The 13862-nt window shown below is 31.7% G+C and overlaps 1 pseudogene; it reads left to right on the top strand.

Moving 5' to 3' along the window:
- The first annotated feature begins 12987 nt into the window (after positions 1-12987).
- LOC147823414 (U2 spliceosomal RNA) lies at positions 12988-13116 on the top strand (annotated as a pseudogene).
- The last annotated feature ends 746 nt before the right edge of the window (positions 13117-13862 follow it).

Below are 13862 nucleotides of genomic sequence, written 5' to 3'. Positions count from 1 at the left end.
TCAATTTCCATAAATAACAAGAGGGGAGAGTTTCAATTTAAAAAGTACGTACAGTATAAAGCCTTAGGAATGTTTTATTTCTTAACAAGAGTAGTCATTGCATGTACATGACATAGTAATATTTTAATTTTGATAGTCATATTTATGGTTTGTCATTTTTTATTACATTTTACCAACGTTTTTAAAAATGCCTTCTTGAATTTTGCACTCTATCAATAATGAATTGATGGTGATTGGGAAGATATTAGTCAAAGATACAAAATTAAAATTAAAATTAGTAGGAATTTGTACCAGAAGTTACTTTTGAAATACAGTGATTATCATTAATAACAATGTACCGCATTTCTACAAATTGCTAGAGTAGATTTTCAGTATTCTCAAAACAACAAAAATAAGTAGGTGAGGCTTCATATATGTTAGTTAGCTCCATTTTCAATGAATGCATGCATGTTTTAAAATATATTTTACATGATGAGTATATAAATTTTTATCTATTTTTAAATAAATACATAAAATATTGATACGAGCAGTTAAAAAGATGAAAAACAAAGATTACTGCATAGAATACATTTAATACTATTGTTTTTTTAAAAAAAATGGGGAGGCGGGGATTTAGCTCAGTGGTTTTGCCGCCTGCTGTGCTAGCGCAAGGACCCAAGTTCAATTGCCGGTACCGAAAAAACAATTTTTTTAGGTACTGGAGTTACTGGAGATTGAACACAAGACCTTTTATATGTTAGGTAAATAAATACTTTACGACTCAGGGGTGTTGTCAGCCCCTTTTTCTTTTTTAATTATGTTGGTACATTTAAGGTATACAATATAATGACGTTCATCTTTGGAAATTTGCACCTTTATATAATCCACCTTGGTTCTTATTTTTTCCCCATTCGCCTGCCCTCCCTTCAACCCCTTCACCCCTCCCTATCTACAAAGACTTTGTCTCCAGTTTTTCTTTTTCTCATATTAATTCCATTCCCTTCTTTCCTTTCCCCTACCCCTCCCATTTCCCCTTTGCCCCTTTTCTTCCTATTTCACATTATCTATTATACCTTTTAGTCCTTATCTACACTTTCAGTTTCTCACACTAGAGAAACTATTCGGTATTTACACGTGTGTCCTATTTATTTCACTTAAGAGTATCGCCTCAATGTGCATCCATTTAGCTATAAATGTCTCTAGTTTCTCTTTGTTTATGGCTGAGTAGTGCTCCATTTTATAAACAAACCACATTTTCTTTATCCAGTCTCCAGCTGATGGGCAATTGGGTTGTTTCCAAGTTTTAGCTATCACAAACTGTGGTGCTATGAACATATGCCAATAAGATGGAAAACACAGAAGAAATGGACAGAGTCCTAGATATGTGTGAATTACCGAAGTTGAACAAAGACGACCTAAAAATTCTAAATGACTCAGTATCAATCAATGAAATTGAATATGTAATTAAAAACTTAACAACTAAGAAAAGCCCTTTTTTATAAATTTGTTTTGAGACAGGGTCCACTAAGTTGCTATGACTGGAGTAAAATTTATAATAGTCATGACTCAGTCTCTTAAGTAGCTAAGATTACAGGTGTGATATGAGTCCATCATAGCAGAAAAAGGCAATGTAGTTTTTAACTTAAATGAAAATCTTGGGTTTGTCCTGCAAAATACATCATGCAAGGGCTGGGGATTTAGCTCAGTGGCACCCCACCTACCTCGCAGGCCTAAGGTCCTGAGTTTGATCCCCGGGATAGCAAAAAAAAAAAAAAGTCATACAAATAATAAAGCTATTTTTGGCAATATTATGTTCCAAGTCTTTGTATCCTAGATTATAGATGGACCCTATTTTCAGGGATATAAACACTTACAATTTCACTTTATTTTCTACTGTGTATGGAAGATAATTTCTTACAGTCAGATTGGTAATATTTAAAAGTATAATAATGGTTATAGAAGCATAAGCATATCATTAAATATTATAATAATTTCATTATTATTTATTTTTATGATGATATAGTAGTAGAAAGTCCATATGATATTAATTGAATTTTATGTTTCTCTTGTAAATTATGTAGTTTAGATGATTTAAAAATCATACTGACAACAAGTTCTCAACTCCCTGGTGGGTCAGAGGAACTGAATTCCTTCTCTTTATGGAAAAGTACCTTGGAATTATATTTGGAAAAGTCTTGGCACCTTCCACTGAGGCATTCCTCAAGGCATTACAAATACACATATCCTGAGAAAATGCTCAAGCTCTCCATCTTTCCTTTCATCCTGCCTCAATACGTAAGTAAAGTCAGATTCTTTGACATGTATACAATGATTTACTGAGGCAGTAATTAAAGAGAACATTAGAGTTGAATATATAAAACAAAATATGTTGTATGAGTTTTGAAATTTTTTCCTGTGATTTTTCTGCATTCACTCTTAAGACAAAGTTATAAATCGGGGTGGGGGGGGTCAGACATAACAAGAGAGGAGATGAGTTTACCGATAATTATTCCATAAGCTACCACTATTAGGTGTTCTAGATTTAATTTATACAGTAAATTGTTTGTTTGCTTTCACTGAAATGATCACTAAAAGACATTTTTTGCCATAGATGGAACTCTTATTAAGTGACCACGATTCTAGTTCTGCCTTTGCTATTACATAGTCTTATCTTAGAAGTACACCATATCCTTATTGGCTTCTGGATTTCTGAACTGTAAATCGTGAAGATAAGTTAACTAACCTGAAAATGCTTTTGCGCTCTATCACATTATGATTTTTAGAACTATGGTTAGAATACAAATGTTGAAATATATGTTAGTGAGATAATCCACAAAATATTCTGTGAGTACTTAGATATAAGAAACTAACTACACAAGTAGAATCAAATTTCAAATTATAAAAGCACTCCCTTTGAATTTTTTAATACATATAATGTCTTGTGTAAATTACTTAAATTTTAAGATTTTTTTAATCTTTAAATTGTCAAACTAATTGATGAACTGAAATACTAAGAAAAAATGCATTAATTGTATGTAAAACAACTCAAAGAATTTTCCCACAGTAACTATGGAGATCCTTTTTAAACTTAAAGTCATTGCTCTTATTCAATTTCTGAATAGGTGTGGATTCTCTCAGTGTGAAATTAAATAATGTTATAACAATTGTGACAAGGTATATGTTTAATTTCTCATGTGTGATTTGCTTGATAGACTATACTGTACATCACTTTTAGAGAAATGTATAGAGACATAATAGCTTATGTCCAAGAAATCCAATTTATTTGGTAAAATACAAAGATTAGCTATAACGTAAGTTTATTACCAATATTTGAGCACAGATTTTAAGATATTGTTTTATTTCATAGCTTAAGCTTAATAGATTATACGATGTTGATTACATAGTGGTTCAACTATTTGCATAAAAATTATTAATGTGTTATGAATGTTACCATGTTCAATCTGTAGTTTCACCTTCCTGAAATTGGAAATAAAATCTTGTTTATAAAAGTTCATTCCAAAAGTTGCAATCTTTCATTTATGTTGGCCTTCAGGGAAAATACTAGCACATTGATTTAACTTTGTAGGAGAGGACACATTTTTAAAAGTAATTTTTGTGTTAATGTAAATGCACTCAGAGGACCAAGAGTTGATCTACACCTTAATCAGTTTGAATGAACAAGATGCAAATTCTAAATATCTCTTTGATTACTTGTGGGGAAAAATATTTGGTATCAGTTTGAAAAATGTGAATTTTAAAACATCTTAAACAAATACTCTGCTAAATATAAAACATTCTCAATAATTCTCATTATTGGAGTTATCTGGGAAGTATATTAAACTTCTCTAATTTTAAATAAATTTGACTTTGGCCTATATGAAACAAATACATTAATAAACGATTCAATAAGATTAACATGATTCACAGCGCAATAGCTACTTCAAAATATTTAAAGAGTATTAAAAGTGAGTCAATTGTAATAGAAATGAATTAAATATTTGACCTTAATAAATTGTCTTTAATCCTTGGATTGATTTCATGAAATTTTCTCCCTCTGCATTAAATGGTGTAGGACAGATTTAGTAAAATATTAATCTTTTAATATAGAAATATATGTGAAAGCAAAAATATATACTCGTTTCTTTGAGCTATGTTCTTTCTAGTCAATTTTGGCTCAAACATTGGTTTTGGCATCAAAACATTTATTTTTGAGAAATGTATATGGAAACTTCATTTTTCCTATTTAAATAGCATTAAATTTTATGTGGTATTAATCTAGAATACTTTACTTATTTACATTTATAGTTAATGTATCGGGAGATTTTTCTCACCTGTATAATTTTGTTATAAATGCATCCTTAGTTGTGGTTTTCTTTTGTGTCTGCATTACTGTCATTAAAATTACTTTTAATATCATCGGTATCTAGGATTTATCATTACACAGAGTGTTATGTTGATGGAATAAAATCATTGGAAATTTATTATCTCATGTAAGAATAGTGTTGATGCATCTTGTAATACAAACAATTATAACTGATTTTACAATATACATAATAAAACAGAGACAAAGTTCTCTGTTGCACTGAAAGGAATATTTGTACTTGGTCTGCCAAGACTATGGAAGAAGATAATATCAGATATGCTATTGAGATACACAAAGATTTTTGAAAAGCTTTTATTTATTATTATTATGTTCTCTTTGGTTTTATTAGCACTGCCTTATTTTTTTTTTCAGGATTCACACCAAAGTTGGTAGTATGCATGTGTGCAGTCTCAAAATTAAAACAGAAACACATGTTTGAGTTCATCTGTACTCAGTAATAGACTTTTTATTATATGAAATAAAACTAATGTATGAATTTTAAAAATGACATCTGAAAAGAATCCAGACAGGATGATGAAAAGACAAATGACATTTAATGTATTTTTTCAGATTGACTGTGGCAGTGATGTATTATATTGTCTTTGATGCTAAATACACATCATAAATCCCTCTAACAGAAGTCTTATTGTACTCATTCATCTCTTTTCTATGAGCCAACATTTTCTCTTTTTACAAACTTCACTGCAAGCAAAGAATCATTATTTTTAAATGTCATTTAAATCCAGACATTTTACATTGAATGTAAAAACCCAATGAGTAATTTTTTTCCAACTTCAGTGGACAATCTACCCAAATCAGAATGATTGTCTCTATTCAAGATGTCTTCTCTGTAAGGAAGACACCACCAAGTAATATATATAAAAGCTCATTTTCCTAGTGTCAATTTTACTCTTTCTGACAAATACAATTAAATATTATGAAAGAGAAATAAAATGAGTGAAAGTACTACTAAATACTTATGTTTTGCACTGTACTACAGTACAATCTTTGAGTATATTTGGAATAAGTTATACATTTTATTACCAATTTGGTTACCCAAATATACTGCTACTACAACTCATTCTTTTAACATTTCCCGCAGGTATACTATCAAGCTACATGAGAAATGAGAACACTTTAAGCATGGAACACAGATATTAAATCCATGGATTTATGTATGCATGTCCACCTTTAAACTAAAGAAATAAAAGTAATTTTACCAGAGAAAAATGTGAAATATGTTTCTTGAGTTTAAGAGTTATGCATCCCAGGGAGCTTATTAGAAAATCTATTTTCCCCCTGGGGATACCTTTCTGCAAAAGGAGATGAATTAATTATCACCAAACAACTGGACTCTTGGTTCTTGGAAATCTTGAATGCACTTGTACTTAATCTTCTATCAAAGAACATTGTCATCAACAGTTTGGATCATTCGTGCATTGTTAAGCATTCTTCTAAAGCAGTTCGCTAAGCTTGTTGTGTGACTTTTAGTAAAATGTGTTCTGTTTTGAACAGTCATATTGTGAAATTAAAAACACTGCTTGTCTTACCTCTCATTTCAGATCTTATAATGACATCTTTAATTTGGGAATGGTCTAGATAATTCTTACCAAAAAGAAATGAGTGTGAATTAGAAGCAAATATACAGTAATAGCACAAGAAAACACTGAGTGAGATGGATGGCTTTAGTCAGGCAAAAAGAAAGTCTTCTTAAAGAATTTGGAAAGAGAATATATTTGAATCTCAACCATGAATTCTGAATCAAAGTATGTGTCAGAGTCCAAATTGTACTATTTTTAATGGACAACAGGTACAAAAAATCTAATTCTCAAATAAATGAAAAAGAAGGCTCCTCTTTGTGGATCAGTTCTTTGACAAAATAAATACTTGAAAGGGTTTAAGAATGAAATAGACTGCACAACTTCAGTATGAAGTATCCCAGTAAAAGATTTAGAAAAACAAGTTATCTTTGAGTACAAATATAGTTTTAGAAATACTTTTAAAATACAAATACTTATACCTCTTAAACCTTGGGTATTTGTCTTGGAATACATTTTTAGTTGTTCGATGAGTCTCTCATCATTTCTGAGTCAAATTTAATGTATTTTTCCACTTATATATGTTGTAATTACATTGTCTTCTGCGGATTTGAATATAGTAAGTAGTGTATAACCTTTATTATCAAGATGCTGACATTGAACTGTACAAACATAACTCAGTGTAATTACATTTTTCAATATCTATTGTACAGGTAAATTGATAGTAATATAGCTAGAATTATAATTAACTGTATGGAGAGAGAATAGATCAATCTGATGGCATATTAACATGCAATTGGATAACTGATGAAAAATTTTTTGAGAAACTTGTTGGCAGCGGGGAACTTTTATTGACTCTTCAAGGGAGAAATGGTGGAATTGAAGGTGTGTCTGTGGATTAAAGGAAGATAATGTTATATAGAATGATTTATTGGTATATTGCAATGACATTAGACTTGAGATAGTCACTATAAAGTACAAAGTACTTATTGTGACTTTTAACTTTATAAAAAAGGTATATTTTTTCACACACAAAGCTTTATCTAATTTTTTTCATTTTCTTTACATATATCCCGTAAGAATTATTGTGCCATTCATGGTTACATTTAAACAGGTAATTTTAGAAACATCCTCTGCATAAATTTAATTCCATTAAATAAAGAAAATTTTCATCAAATTTATACTAGCCAAAAATCTAAAGGAGTATTTATTGCTATCTCAATTACAAATTAATAATTGGAAGGTGTAAGTTTTGCTAAATCAGAACTAGGTTTTCTTCCCTCTAGATATTCATGTTTTTTAAATAAAATATATTGCTCTTAACACAATTGTGAATATAACAATGAATATACTATTGATGGCATAGTTATATTCATTGTATCTTTATTTATATTTTGTGTGCTTTCGAGGCATTACCAACTGCTACAAATGGAACTTTAATGATGATAGTGCAGAAATCTGAAAACCTGAATCTCAACCCTAATGGAGTTAATGTAACTGCAACTCTGGCTGATGATTAGTAATCAGGAATTAGCAAGCTGCAGGGTTTTTAGTGTTAGCAGTTCTGGATTTGTATGCCAGTGGATATCGCAGGTCCAGTAGCCCTCCTTGTCACTTGAAGCCAGCAGCTACTGACTGGTTCAGGAATTCTTCTGGCAACCAGATGGCTGCTCTTGGCTTTTCTTATTTACTGTCCTTAGTTCTCTGCTTCTAGCTACCTTCACTATTACCAGCTTTGTCTACTGGCTGCGCTGTGTCAGTGGCCTTTGGTGTTACCAGCTCCAATTTTATTAGAACTTATGCTGCAGCATAAGGAGGAGCAACAGTGTGGCTGAACCCACTATGGATAGGAGAGGTTGCTTAGGAAGGAAAAAAAGGCTGACTTGCCCATGTATGAAGTCAGATTTTCTTTTTGCCAGGAGAATAGTACTTGAACAAGGAGAAGTGCAGAGAGACAGTCATCTAGAGAAGCTGAAGGGAGGAAGACTTGGGATAGGTTGCCACTGAAGCCTGTGATAGCCAAAGCAAGTATCTTCTGAAGCAGCCATTCCTTTTTCTTTTTTCCAGAATAGGTACTGTAATGGAAAAAAATAATTCATCCTCCAATAGAAGCATATTCATCTAACAAGAAATTTGCACTTGACAAAACCATGACCTATAATTCATGTTGAACTACCACAGATTATTCACATAAACTAACATTCTCTTCACTGATACTGAATTTGATTTTATAAGTCTATATTAACTTGTGTTTGACTTTTTGTTTAGTCTTTCTTTCCTTTCCTTCATAATTGATACCACGCATTACAAATATGTCATTGATGATAAATATGAAAGATGTGGAGCATTGTGTATACCAAAAAACATTTCCCAAAGAAGTCCATCCTAATTCCAGGGAACTGTAAATAATTGCCTTATTACATGGCAAAAATAAAATAAAATAAACAACAACAACAACAACAACAACAAACCTTTGCAAATGTGATAAGACAAGATGTCTTTACCACAGGCAAGGAGAACAATCAGTAAAACTTGGAAAAACAAACCAAACAGGATGATTTGATTTGGTAGAGAGGGAGGGAAGCAGGAAGATGGAGGGATGGAGAAAGGGAGGGGGCAAAAGATAGAGGGAAGGAGAGAGGGAGAGTGGGAAAGGGAAAAGGAGAGAGAAGGACAGGGAGAGGTAAGGAGATGGAGGGGTGAGAGGGAGAAATAGAGAGAGAGAACCAGGCAGGCAATGTAAGCACCTTCTAGAAAGAATAAGGACACATGTTGTCCCCTAAAGCCTCTAGAAGGAACCCAGCTCATCTGGCACTTCAATTTTAGACTTTGATCCGAAGTACTTTGAGAGAAAAAGTTGTGTTGTTCTAAGCTTCTGTGTAGGTGGTAATTTGTTACAGCAACTATAGACAACTAATGTAACGGTTGCCAAAGGAGATTTAGGGAGATAAAAATCCCTTCAAGGCTCAGTCATTAAGAGAATGCTTTAGGGAGTAAATTATAACTGAATAATATTTTAAAGTGTTTACAAGATTTCATTTGATGAATATTGATGGAGTTGTGTTCTTCTGTCTCTATGACCTAATCATCAAAGACTGATATGTGTGATAACTCCTTTTGAATGGTGAGTGATTTAAATTGGGTATAAGCAGGAGTTCACTGTTACCTGAGTCAATCAGTATATGAATGAATGAACACATAGAAAATAACAGAATTTGCAAAAATGGCAAGTGATGCCAAAGTATAGAGTTTCTTGAGTATTAAATTAAGAACAAAGAGCATTATAAAACACAAAAACTTCTTTGAAGGCAATATGAGTAATACTAGATATCAAGGCCCACTTTGTTTTCAAAATCCATATATCAGGTTCCTTATTCCTGAGCTGACAAGGTGTAACTTGATTTTGTTACTTCCTATAATGTAGAAAGATAAAATTTCTTTAGGCATGAAAGTAATTAAAACATTTTCATTTTTCTAGAGTTAGACAAAGTGATAGAGGATTCATTATGCAAACATTGCTGTATGCATGGTTTACCTGAGTATTTTGTTCATATGCAGGCATCATTTGGTTGGTTCAGAGTGTGGCTCTGCCAGAGTGAAGTTTTTTGAGACTCCTAAGTAATGCTGAAAATTATGTTTTAAATAAAGATTTCCATTAAGTGCTTTGTCCACTTAATGTCTATTTCATTGTCTGTTATAAGAATGCCAAACCTGAACTTTTAGTAGGTGTTCCAGGAAATGTTTACAGTCACATGAAGTTTGGGGATCATTGCATTAGAATATTTCACCAACAATTTGGACCTACTAATTACTAGTCAGGCAAAAGGATGATTAAAAACATTGAAATCTTTATTATCAGCACTGAGACAAAGTAGTAACTGACCAAATTTTGTGTACTCTGAGAAAATTTACTGATACTGCAATTCACACGTGTGTGTGTGTGTGTGTGTGTTCATACCTAAGGAGAACAGTTACCTATAGTTAGCAAAAAAATGTGAGAAGAAAACTGCCAGGAGACAAGAAAAAGAATAGCAAAACTAAAATAAAGCCTGGAATGTCATTGTAAAATTTTATCTTTAATTGAGATGTTAAATTTTCAGTTACGCATCTAAATATGTGCATTTTTACACACACACACACACACACACACACACAAAGTGTACATCCTGATGTTTAGGGGAAAAGCAAAGATGTGAAACTAACCATGCTTTATTTTGCTTGCATTTAATGCTTGCAAAATAATGCTTATATTCACACTTATTCAAAAAATAGAAGAAAAAATTACCTTTACTTAATAATAATTAGAATTGCAAACTGTTCTTTGATTTAGTCTGTTCAAACACAACCTGTTGTTTCTCTTCTTGGTTGTACAAAGAATATACAGGTCAACACAAAAACACAAAATCCTTAGGAAGAATTCATATTGTTTTATATCTTCAGGCACATGACAGTGAAGGTAGTGTTAAGTAAATGACTCATGCCTGGTTTCAAATGGCTTTTGCGCCTCCTGTGAATGATGATATGTGTGGCAAGTTTAAGAGGATAAGTACTTAAAAGTGCAGTTTTATTCATGTCCATTATTTTAAGAGTCTCTCTTCTTTTCTACTGCAGGTTTGAAATGGAAGCCTAAAGTGTAGTTTGTTTAGCCTGGGATGTTTAATCCAGAAGTGGCATTTTATAGATTAATCTATACTTCTAAAATATCTTAGGACTATATCAGTGCCTCTTGAGTGTTTTAAATGTATAAAAATCATAAAATCTATCCATAAGAGTAGAAAACTTTCTTCACTTGCAATTTGATCTACTTCCAGATACTTTAAAATTTCATAACATCAGTCCTGATGTCCAAGTCACATGAAAAGCTCTAAATGACACACTGAGTTGAATGATTTCTCCCTACTTTAAAATGCCAATGAAGTCAAATGTTATATTAATTTAGCCATTTTCATATAAGAAAAAACTCAGGTTTATATTGTTTTCTTCATACAATCCCTGATATCAAATATTGTTACAGCTGCATCAAAACTGGAAAATCTATGTCAAAAAGACTGATTCACCAATATATTTAACAAGAGCTGATAAAGTGCCATATAGTGTGCTAAAACATTTTGAACAACAGGTAGCATTGAAGAACAAACCATGAACTAAATCATTTGGCTTTATAAGAAAAGAAACAAAATTTTATTTAGAGATATTAAAGTGCTCTCTAAAGAGTCCTTGGAGGAATAATTTTATTTGTGAAGTATGAAACTATACAACATATCTCAGGACATACTGTAACATATCCTTCTAAACATAATGCCTATTTATGATTAAGGAATTACTTAGACATTTCAGCAACTTGAGGATTAAGATGATAGACTACCTAAGAGACATGAAGCAAGCCTAAAGCTGTGATTAATAGCTTTAGTAACAACTTTTATTCATACCACATCAGAATGGAAAATTGGACATTTCTGTGATTTGGGCAATGCCCATGAATTTTTCTGGGTTCAGAATTGATGATGAAGAATTTTTTTTCTTGATCAACTACAGAGTCTTCCTTTTTGACATTTGTATTGTGTGAAATTTCTTTCTTTAGTCAGGTCACAAAAGTCTAGCTGTGTTCATCGTTAAGGCTTATTACAGCTCGTTTTCACTTTTATCCATTCTGTAGGGTCCTTTAATCAGATGGGTTCTCACTTTTCATTGTTATTTCATATTATTGTAGGAAAATCTTAGCTCTGCTTTTCATGAGTTTTTTCTCATTCGATAAATAGATAAATAGATACATAATAGATGTAGATATAGGTATAGATATATACATGTGCATGTACTTTGTCTTATTCTTTTTTTCTCCTAACACATACAATCCTAGTATTGTGTACAGTAACACCTTGGTTCATGAATATTTCTGTTTGCAAATAATTCAATATACAAACCATAGCTTTCAGCAAAATTTGCTTTTGTTCTCACTCTGCACTGAATGACCAACACGACCATGGCCATCTTCTCCACAGTAACACAAACACAGCCATCTTCCCCAAAATCATAAAAAATTAAGTTCATGAACCAAAGTACCACTGTATATCAAACATGCAGAAGGGAAAATTATCATGAGCTTGAGGCTTTCCAATATCTATCAATACACTTAAGTGTCTGGTATTTCCAGCAGCCCTCTACCATGCTTTACCAAGCTTTGTAGAGAATGTCAGACACACACACACACACACACACACACACACACACACACACACACACAGAATCAGAATAAATAGATCTTCCTGAGAGTAAAAGCAGCTTAAAGTTCAGCTTCCTTCTCTGGATTTCTCCCTCCTACAGAATTCTAGCTGCTCTAGATCATGTTCAGAAGCTCTCTGCTGCTTGTCAACAGAAGATTTCTCTATGCTACCTGGCTTTTCTGATTTCATTGGTGGGGGCATTCATTAGCAGCCACATATCCCATATTGCCCAAAAGTAAAAGGTTAGTAATTTTATTGTGTAGTCAAGTACAAACAAAGTTCAGTCAGTGATGGAGAGTTGACATTCCAATTTTTTAAACTGACCTATTCTCAGTCCTATCCTCAAATTTCACTTTTCACATACATAAATATATAAGTAGTCTCTAAGTAAGGGAGTATTGTATATTATTCATTTTCAATACAACTACAAGCCATCAATAAGATATCTGAATCTAGAAATTTTATTTTATCCAAAAGCATACATATTGTTCCACTTCGTACTCTTGAGTAAAAGCTAAGTTCAGAAGACAAACAGTAAATGAATGAATAAACAACGGACATTCTCACCTCAGTATTAAGCTAGAGCTTATTCCAAAGTAAATTAATGGAGTAAAGCACCAAATCTATTTAACAAAAAGGTACACATTTATTTTGAGAAATATTCAAAATCAACTATCACTAACATTATAAACACCAAAAATATAAAGTTGTTAATCAAGGGACTTGAAAAATTGTTTACTCTTATTCTTATGCTCACCAGGGGAATATAAACAATTTCTACTTTGATTCCTGTTAGTCAATATTTTATGTTTTTGTTTCTTCTCAGAATATATCATATTATAAATAATAAATACAATATATTAGAATTTTCAAAAAGTCAAGCACAATCGCTTCTCAGCCTTTTGGCTAAGATCAAGTGTAAAAAGTCAAACAGGTTAAATATACTTTTTATGCACTTGTCAAGATTTTAAAATGAAACAGGAATTATCTCTAAATTTTGCTATTATTTCTCAAAATATTTGTTGTGAGCTTTTTTCTTATAAGGCAAGAGTTAAGTAGCAACTGGTAATATATATTTTCAAAACAGTAGAATTTTATTTTTTGAAAGAAACAATATTTTTCTAAGAATTATTTTAGTTTATATCTTTCAAAATATATTCTATTAAATAGTGTATGTAAAAATACTAAAGTTGCACCCCTGAATGTTTGGTAGACTAAAATATTTTCAAAAATAATTTAAAACAGAAAGGCTTAATAATTTAAAATGGAAAAATAGAATGTTTTGCCAAATCAAGTTTCCATTACTTCCGTTCATTTTACCCAAGAAGTATAAGTGAAAGCCAAGATTCTGCAAATCTCAGTTTTGACAAAGCCCAGGTTTGCATTTCAGCCCTGGACCCCAGAGCCTATTGAGAATGAAATATGAGCACAGAGAGCTTATTCTGAACTTATCTTAGATAGCAGCTTTGCAATTTTTCTGGCACTTTGAATCTTGTAAAGGATTATATAGAAGATGGGATTTTCTTAGATGGTTATTTATTCTGTTTTCATAAAACACACTAATGTACAAACCAGAACAAGTTGGTTTTCTTATCAGCTAGTATCTATAAGGCTTACAGTAATGATTTGCAGAATTTTCCATTTGTCATATGAAGAATTATTCCATTTTTCTATATCAAGCTACCTGCAATTCTCTAGTGTTAATAAAATTCAGTTTAACGGCTTATGAAATAAAATATAATCACTTCTGGGCAAAGTATT

Source organism: Heterocephalus glaber, unplaced genomic scaffold (assembly GCF_053883595.1).
Source record: "Heterocephalus glaber isolate CG9 unplaced genomic scaffold, H.glaber_assembly_v1.0 deba00001586, whole genome shotgun sequence".
NCBI lineage: Eukaryota > Metazoa > Chordata > Mammalia > Rodentia > Bathyergidae > Heterocephalus > Heterocephalus glaber.
Note: the sequence above shows the minus strand (reverse complement) of the source record. Positions and strands in the feature narration are given on the sequence as shown.